This window comes from Phoca vitulina, unplaced genomic scaffold (assembly GCF_004348235.1).
Source record: "Phoca vitulina isolate PV1807 unplaced genomic scaffold, GSC_HSeal_1.0 scaffold37, whole genome shotgun sequence".
Lineage (NCBI taxonomy): Eukaryota > Metazoa > Chordata > Mammalia > Carnivora > Phocidae > Phoca > Phoca vitulina.
This window is the reverse complement of record NW_022589740.1, coordinates 15132367-15141629: the sequence shown is the minus strand read 5'-3', so window position 1 is coordinate 15141629 and position 9263 is coordinate 15132367.

Genomic DNA, 9263 nt, shown 5'->3' with positions numbered 1-9263 from the left:
TTTGAAACATCAAAGGCCTCTGAAAATTTAAGGTGGTGAGTTATGGCACATAAGGATTCTTGAATCACTCAGATTCCCAGGAATTCTCTCTGGACCTTGCACGTTACTCATTAATTACAAAAAATATGGCATTGCACGCCGCAGTAACTGCTCCAGAGATGTCTTTATTTGATGTGTGAAGAAGAAAAATGATCACTGATATAGGTCTCATCTGTCCGTTTCCTCTCATATAATGCAATCCCTGAATGGGCCCTGCAATGTTCAGTGGTGTCGTTTTACATCTTATTTATGCCCTATACAAAAAGGGAATTCAGGCAATGTGATGTGTGTGCCGAGCAAAATGACAAAACTCTCAGCTTTGTACAATAATTCCCGTAGTCTAAACAGTATATATCAAGACATTTTGTCTCTGTGAATTATATTATCAAGACCCCCCACCCCCATGTGGTCTTCCCTTTGTCGTGGGCTTGTTCATAAAGCTTTAAGCTGTTTGTGCTTGCAGAGGAGAGAAGATGAATAAGATATTAGAGTTGTATGGGAAAATTCTTACTCTCAGCAAAAACTAGCCTATTTATGGGACGATCTTAAAGGGCAAGGTATTTTTCATTCTGACCTTTAACGGCACAAGAAAAAAAAATCAATGTAGATGGTTTTTCATGGAGGAAAGTGTAGATTTTCACTTTAGTGACAATTTGGACTTGTGTTTGCATCTTTTCTTATTTGAATGAGTCAAGGATAATGAGTTTCTAGTTTCACCTTTGTACCATGTTCTTACCCACTTACTCCATTTTTTTAGGCAGAGGATGTCACTCAAAGGTGCATTGAGATCTTGACAATGAAAACATTGCCCAGGTCCTTCAAGGGCATAGGGCCAAGGTCAGAACATGCTGCATCACTTTCTAATGACAGCAGAAAGCTAAGAAAACTGTTTTCTCCCCCATTAAATGCAGTACTCTTAGGACCTAGCTTAGGTTGGGAATTGGGTAGGGGGAGCCTGAATGAGGTAAAGTAGCAGACAAGTTAATTTATTTATTTAATGTATTCCTTGTTATTTCTAAAATGAACTATACTTCAAATTATCAATGAAATAAAAATAAATAACTCACACACAGCAAAATCTGCTAAATTAACCCACCTACTTGGAAATAGTAATTGCCATTGCTGGTGAGGCTATGGGGAAAATGGCAGGCTCATTCATTGCCATAGCAGCAGCAACTGGGAGGGCCATTTATGATTTCTGACCCACTTCTAGAAATTTATCCTATGGCAGTAATTCAAATTGCAGCATAAAGCTATAAATGTTAAAATATTTACTGCCATTATTACCTCTGGCTGTAGAATATAAATGAACTTGTGAATCCAACAATAGGGGAATAGTTAAATCAGTTTAGTAGTTTAACTGCATAGAATACTATAAAGTCATTAAAAATAATTATGAATAGTACGTAACAGCATGGAAAATATTTATGATGTACTATTAATTGAAAAAGCAGAATATAAAGTTACTATGATTGCTATAATTACAATTACATAAAACGTGTTCGAAGACTGAAAGAGGACATAACAAAAGTGATAAAAAGTGTTTTGTGGTGACTAAAGGTACAATTTTCAACATTTTACACTTATTTTAGTGACTTTAAAATTATTAAAAATTTTTGGGTTGGGGAGAGATTTGAGTCAGCTAAATGACCCGTGGATGCAGTCCAGCAGTTACTTAAAGAAATCTCTCTCGGGCACCTGGGTGGCTCAGCTGGTTGAGCGACTGCCTTCGGCTCAGGTCATGATCCTGGAGTCCCTGGATCGAGTCCCGCATCGGGCTCCCTGCTCAGCGGGGAGTCTGCTTCTCCCCCTGACCCTCCCCCCTCTCATGGTCTCTATCTCATTCACTCGCTCAAATAAATAAATAAAATCTTTAAAAAAAAAAAAAAAAGAAATCTCTCTCTCTTTCTAACTTTCCAGCCTCTGGGACAAGACTATCTGCTTTAAAAACTGGACTCTACCCATCTCGCCAGAAATGCTGGGCAAGTCATTTAACCCTGGGGTCCACCTTAAAAGGGAGATGATATCCATTCCTATCTCATAAAATTACTGTGAGGATTAATAATTTTATACAAGTAAATAGCCTGATACTTAGTAACTGCTTGATACAGGTTAATTATTATTATCATTTCAATAGAGCTTGCGCTTGAATGCCGTGGGGACCTTGGGACTAAAGTTAGCACAGGAAGTGACTTAATTTAATTTTAAATTATGAACGCTCCTTCCTTTAGAGTGGTGGGATGCTGTAGGAAGTGGAGGGTAATTACATGGAGGTACCATTCGTAAAATGTCAGCAGTTTCTTACACATTTGTAAGCCAAAGGTAGTGTGGATGGACCAAATAGTCAAGGAAACTTTTTGCAAGGCTAATTTAACCAAAAGCATGATCTATGACAAGATAAACAAAAACGGAAATCTCTTTATACTCCACCTGGGAGCTGCTGAATAAAATTACAGATGCAAATTATGCTCACAGTCTGAAAATGCACCAATCTGTTCTGGTGTGCCCTATCGCGCTGCTTCTATCCCCTCAAGTTGCCATAATGTGTGGCCTTTTTTTGATGACATTGATTAACCTCATTGATTAACCTGTATAATGCATGGCTCTGTGTGTAGAAACAGATTCACACCAGAGATTTATCGTCAAAGCAACTGGACAGTGCTACAAAATTGTTCTTTCTCCACCATTTACAACTTGGCACTTTTTTATAGTTCCCACCACCAGATGGGTGTTTTATTTCTTCCTGGATTTGTAGGATACAATGCTCAGGTCTGGATGGATCGTGTCCTTTATCCGCTTGTCCCTAAACAGGGGGCTTCACACAATGAGGCTTTTTTTTCCCCCTGAACAAGTAAGACACTGCACTGTCTTAGGCTAGTCACCTCCTTCATTTATTCACTTAGAAGAACTCTTGAATGAACGAATGAACGCAGGGTGCAGAGGGGAGAAGAAAGGGGAGAAAGACACTGATATATAAACAATTATATAATATACAATTTTTTTACCTCTTGCTTTGGCAAAAATCTAAAATGTTGATGCTATGCTCTGTTGGCAAGGCTGTGGGGAAGCGGGCACTTACATATTTCTGGTGTGAATATAAATTTGTACAACCCATATGGAGGGCTTTTGGCAATAACCACAAAAATTATAAATGCACATACCCTTTCAGTCCATAATTCCATTTATGGGAATTTATTCTACAAGGAAGCTTGCCCCCATGTGACATGATGTATATGCAAAGTTATTCATCGCAGCATTGTTTATCATACAGTAGATGTAGGGGATAAACAAATGTCCATCAATACTATGCAGCTTAGTAAAAAGGAAGGAGAAGGCAAAATAATAAGGAAAGATTTTTAATATACATTATCAAGTGGAAAAAGCAGCACGAAAACAATAAATGTGACATTCCTGCTATTAGAGAAGGGGAGGATAAGAAAATATATTTGAATTTGCTTACTGTTACAGTAAAAACTAGAAAATACATAAGGACCTAATTTTTAAAAAAAAGTTGTTACTTTGTGTGGCTAGAGGCAGAATTGAATCGTTGAAGGACAGGTGTCTGAGGAGAAACAACGTAATCGGATTAGTGTTTAAAGGAAATTTGAATAGCACTATTCAGAAAATAATATATGTATGTGGAGCTAGCATTTATTCTCAAGTAATGTGATGGGGCCGCCAAAGTATCCTAAGCCGCTCTTCATTGGCTGGCCTAGATCATTTTTATTAGTTCAAGGATTCATCCCTCTGCTGGTTTTTTGAGACCTTCCTTACTAAGTGTCTACTGCATGCCCTGCACTGCTATTAGCACCGAACATGAACCAGGTCATAACTGACATTCCCTTTCTAGCCCCAAAGCGCACCCAGACTCTGGATCCTATTACTCAAGCAAACTTCACTTGCTGATCTCAGCAGAGCTGAACAGAGCACGTGGAGGCCCCTAGACTTTTGCCTCCTCCTTGAGGTCCAGGAGCACCTGGAAATAAGAATCACCAAGAGCGGGGATTTCTGGATCTGGGAAGAGAACAGGAGGAACCATATCCAACATTCCCCAAGTCGGGCTACCGAGTGAAGTCTGGGAATGCTTTAGAGTCGTTTGTTGAAATAGAGGATGCCACAGTCTTCCCACCCTTCAAGAGCCAGGAGGCAAATGGGAGCAGGTGCGCGGACCACAGCAGCCGTGCATCCCAGGCCTGTAGGAACCAGGTCTTCCAGAGTGTCCCATCTGCATGGAGTCTACGATTGTCCTCATCTTTGGTGGCTCTTCCCCAGTAGAATCTGCTCTGTCTTATCCAGGGGCCATCCCATGGTCCTCAGTCCTAGCACAGGTTAAGGGATCCCTACCCCCTCTCACTTCCCAGAGCTTGCCCCACCCCACAGCCACTCTACAAGTTGGCTGACACCTGCCTCCAGCCCAGCCATGACCAAGGTCCAGCTTCAATCCTGTTCTTGCTTGTCCTCCTTCTTCTCCATTGTAGATTACGGCCCATGAAGTAACCTTCTCTGGAGCACTGAACAAGTTATGTCAATCACTCCCACCGAAAGTGAGCATCTAAAGTAAGTTCTTATTGCAAAAGATGTTACAGAGTTCATGGAATGTATTGCCTATTGTCTACAAATCTCAGGAATCCTTGGGTCTTCTCCTGGTAATGCCTTGCCTCCCAGACCTGTTTGCCCATTTCCATCTTCCCAGACGTTTTACAACCAGTAAAAACCAGTAGGTATGGCAAGCAACTAGAACACCACCCTTTAAAAAAGCTGTGTCCAACACCCATAGGGCCTGACCATAGGGCTTGACTATCCCTGGCCCCAGTATGGCCCTGAGGTGAATTATCAGGAATAACGCCTCAGCCAAAGGGCAGACATGTGTCCTTGGGGCCATCTGAGTTTAAAGGAAGGCCAGAGCAGCAAGGATCTGGGGGAGATTGAATTGTCACCCAGGAAACTTTCATGTGAGGGGTCCAGAAAAGTTTCATCTGAAGACACATGGAAGGGTCTCAGGCATGGCCTAGGGAAGAATCTAACAAATTATATAACAAGAGGCTCTACATGCTACCTAATGATAAGACTGGGGCTGCCCCTGAGAAGGAGACAAGTGAATGGGTGAGTCACTCAAGGAGAGGCTGAGGGAATGAGTTCTCAAGGGGCAAAGGGAGAACCTCAACCAGAAACAACTGGATGATGCCCAGGTGGTCCATGCGGCAAGAGGTAGAGCAGATCCACCAGGGATGGACCTCTGTGCTGAGCTTTGTCGTGGCTAGCTGCCCACTCTGTTGTTAGCCTCCAAGGAGAGTAACCAGCAACCTCAGGACGCTGTCTCCATCTTTGGGGATGTCTTTCACTGTCAACCAGAGAGTTCTCCTCCAACCCCAGTGGACAAGAAGAGTTTTCTTCGGCTTTGAGAAGGAAAGATCAGCTTCAGTTTTACCAGAATGCCTGCTCTGATTTCTAAAGCATGGCCAAGTGCATAGAGGGAGGTTTAGAAGGGCCTGGCATACCCATCACCACCCAGGACTTCTTCATTTCTACCTGCTCACATGACCTTGGAGAATTTTCACCTAGAAATTCCATTAGCTCTGGTAGCCTGAGCCCAAATAAGCCTGTTATTTTCTTGCAGCCACATGGAGAGCTTTGGGTTTCTTTAGGGATGCCAAAGGGCTGTTGGGGGACTTGGGACAGTGGCATCCCCACCCTTCCCCTGAGCATCAGGGTCTGATTCTTCCTTCTGTCGGAGAGGCTTGGGAAGGTGCAGCCTATAGTGGAGCTTTGGGAGTCTGGCCATTCTCCGGTGTGGGATGGGGTTTAGGTTGACAGGGATGGGAGGTGGTTATTTCTCTCTGCAGGTATTTCTCATCTACCTTAACCTGCTCCAGATAATTTACATTTGTTACAGGTCAACTTCCCAAACTACAAATTGCTGTCCTGAGTCTCTGCAGAGGGGACTCCAGGAGGATGAAGAGCTCACTTTTTGCTTTCAGTTGCTAGAAAGTTCTGGGCTTCTGGATTTAAGGCTTATTCATGGTGTTTCTTTCTTTTGGTCCTAAACAAGGTATTAGGCACTTGTTATCTACCCATCCCTATCCCAGGCTCTCTGGTAGCTGGGTGATCCTGAAAGGAAGGTGGTGGAATCGGGCTTGAGGGGTGGGGTGCTGGGTTGAAAGAAGGAATGATACCCCGGGGTTGGCAAGAGCTCCAGGGGCTTGAGGAAGGCTTGTGGAAAGGAGTTCCACAGGCAGAAGGGGCCTAAGGAGGCCACAACAGTTCTGATAGGGTGAGTGGATGTTTTTGCTGGATTAAGTGAGCTGGACAATATCCATTTTATCCCCAAATGAAAGGCACTGGAAAAGTAATGGTGTAAATGTATAAAAGCACCAAGTAAATGCATTCAGGAGGCTTCTGCGAGCTTTTGAGGGGGCCTGAGACCAGTCTCCCCTGAGCATCCCTCTCCAGGGGTGTTATTGAACTGGGTCACATTTCTAGAAATACAAAGACATTCCTACCAAAGCCTAGATGCCACCTCAGAGTCTGCTCTGATGTTCCCGTGGGGTGTCTGGGGTAAAAATGCATTGGAAAGACCACACTCATTCAGCTTGTACTTGATGACTGTGTTATTCCTCATTGGTTTTTTAAATAAAATGTTTGTGGAGGATCTATGGCATGCCAGGCGCTGCCAGGTGCTGGGGCAAGGCCAGCTGCATGGATCGCAGGGCCCTGTGCAAAACGAGAACGTGGAGACTCTTACTCAAACAGCAGGAAACAAAAGTGTGGCCAAAAGTACTAAAATAGAGACGTTTTCCTTTCTTTGTGGTCTCTCAATTTTTGGGGGTGTCTTTAACTTCGTTATTTTATATTGTTCTAAGTAAAGAAATATTTAAAATGCTGTGGTAGCATGAATGTTGCCATTTGTCTTTATATTTTGCAATTCTGTCTTCAAGGCAGACCCGAGCTTTGAACTCACACGCAGAGTCGCAGAAATCCCACATGTATTTGTATTTGGCTCCTCTATGCCTGTGTATTTTGTTCTTACTAGAATAATGATCAGGCGTCACAAAAGTCCCTTGACTGTTTCTTATTTTGCTTTTTGATGTGCTTACATTCAACCACAACTGTACCAGGATCTCTTTAAAAAGTTCACGTTAGGGCGCCTGGGTGGCTCAGTTGGTTAAGCGACTGCCTTTGGCTCAGGTCATGATCCTGGAGTCCCGGGATCGAGTCCCACATCGGGCTCCCTGCTCAGCAGGGAGTCTGCTTCTCTCTCTGACCCTCCCCCCTCTCATGCTCTCTCTCTCTATCTAATTCTCTCTCTCAAATAAATAAATAAAATCTTAAAAAAATAATAAAATGAAATAAAAAAATAAAAAGTTCACGTTAAACGCATAAGACTTGAGTATGATAAAGTTGGGTTAAAAAAAAAAGTTTAAATTGGAAATTGTAAAAAATACATAAATATCATAAACTTCTTACTTTGAATTTAAAGTATATAAATCTACATTCATTGGCAACCTTTTGATATAGGGCCATGGTCTTTGAGTAGGAAAACTCTGCTTGGAGTTCCAAATCTTTCTCCTATAAATCACAGCCATGATTCATATTCTACTATTTGCAATCAACTACTAACTCTTTTGTATCAGTTTCTTTTTTATCTTTTAAGATTTTATTTATTTGAGAGAGAGATACAGAGAGAGCATGAGCAACAAGCAGGGGGAGGGGCAGACGGAGAGGGAGAGGAGAGATAAGGAGATGCCCTGCTGAGGGGGGGTGGGCGCCAGGACACGGGCCTGGGCTGGATCCCAGGACCCTGGGATCATGACCTGAGCCAAAGTCTGATGCTTAACTGACTGAGCCACCCAGGCACCCTGTATCAGTTTCTCTAAAGTGATACAAGACACTTTAATGGAAATACTTATGGAGATTTACATACCATTTTGGCACAATCTGAGTTCAGAATCTTTGTAGTTTTATAATCCCCTCCCCGAGCTGATAGAATTGTTGTCCATATATAATTAATTCACCAGAATATTTTTATTTGGTGACTGGTCTTGATGGAGTCTTTTCAAAGCATTCAATTGTTTTACAAGGAATAATGACTATTCTTTTTTTACTTACGTTTCATTGATTTATTTAATATTTAATTAAAGTCCTAATTACATAAGTACAACGGGCATAAATATTTAATCAAATTATATCATTTGCTAAATATAGCTGCCATATGAAGTTTAAGAACAAAATGAACTGACTTTGATAATCAGGTGACTTACCTGGTGGGAGTCTGGAAGTGCTCAGGCTCCAAGAGATTAGCCCAAGAGACATGAACAAACCGCATTGCATGCACACCAGTCAGCATGTCTTAACAGCGGAAAATGGAGAATGTCGTTTGATTTGGAAATGTGGTTCAGAGAGAAATGGTTTCAAAATATTTCCATTTCAAAGAAATGCCCCCAAAAGATCCCATTTCCTTAGTTTCTTTATGCAAAACGCAGGCTAACCAAGGCCCCTGTTTATTCGCTGTCCTCTTAAGAGTCATTTCCTCCGCTAGGCTTTCCCTCCTCCCCCCTGTATGAAATTACTCCCTGCTTTGTCCTCTTATAGTCCATCTCAGCATTGGTCACATTGTATGGAATGATTTGCCTTTCTGTCTTACTCCTTACTTGAGAAGGTGCTCCAGAAATACTCCATGACATACATGTCTGGGCTCCCTGCAGTTGTGCTCTGAGAGTCTCTTTTCTAAGCTATGCAGCCTTACTTTATTGAAAAAATTTGATTCTATTATCCGGCATTCTTTGAATTGACTCTTCTTCATTCAGTGATATTTTTATTTTTATTATTTGTTTTTTTTAGAGAGAGAAAGAGAGCACAAGGGAGGGCAAGGGGAGAGGGAGAGGAGAGGGAGAATCTTAAGCAGGCTCCATGCTCAGCACAGAGCCCGTCACAGGGCTCGATCACAAGACCCTGAGGTCATGACCTGAGCCGAAACCAAGAGCCTGACGCTTAACCAACTGAGCCACCCAGGCGCCCCTCAGTAAGTGATACTTTGAAAACTTGCCAATGTGTATCCAGTGTTCAGAAGAGCGTCTGGCACTGATAAGTTCCTTATGTGTTTGGTATTATTATCTTTTCACCTCTATATTAACTTTGATCTTATGTGTCTTTTTCCATGTATTTTCACTTCTAATCAGCTCTTTTTTATCTTCTGGGATTGATCTGTAAGCATAAATTCCATTGCT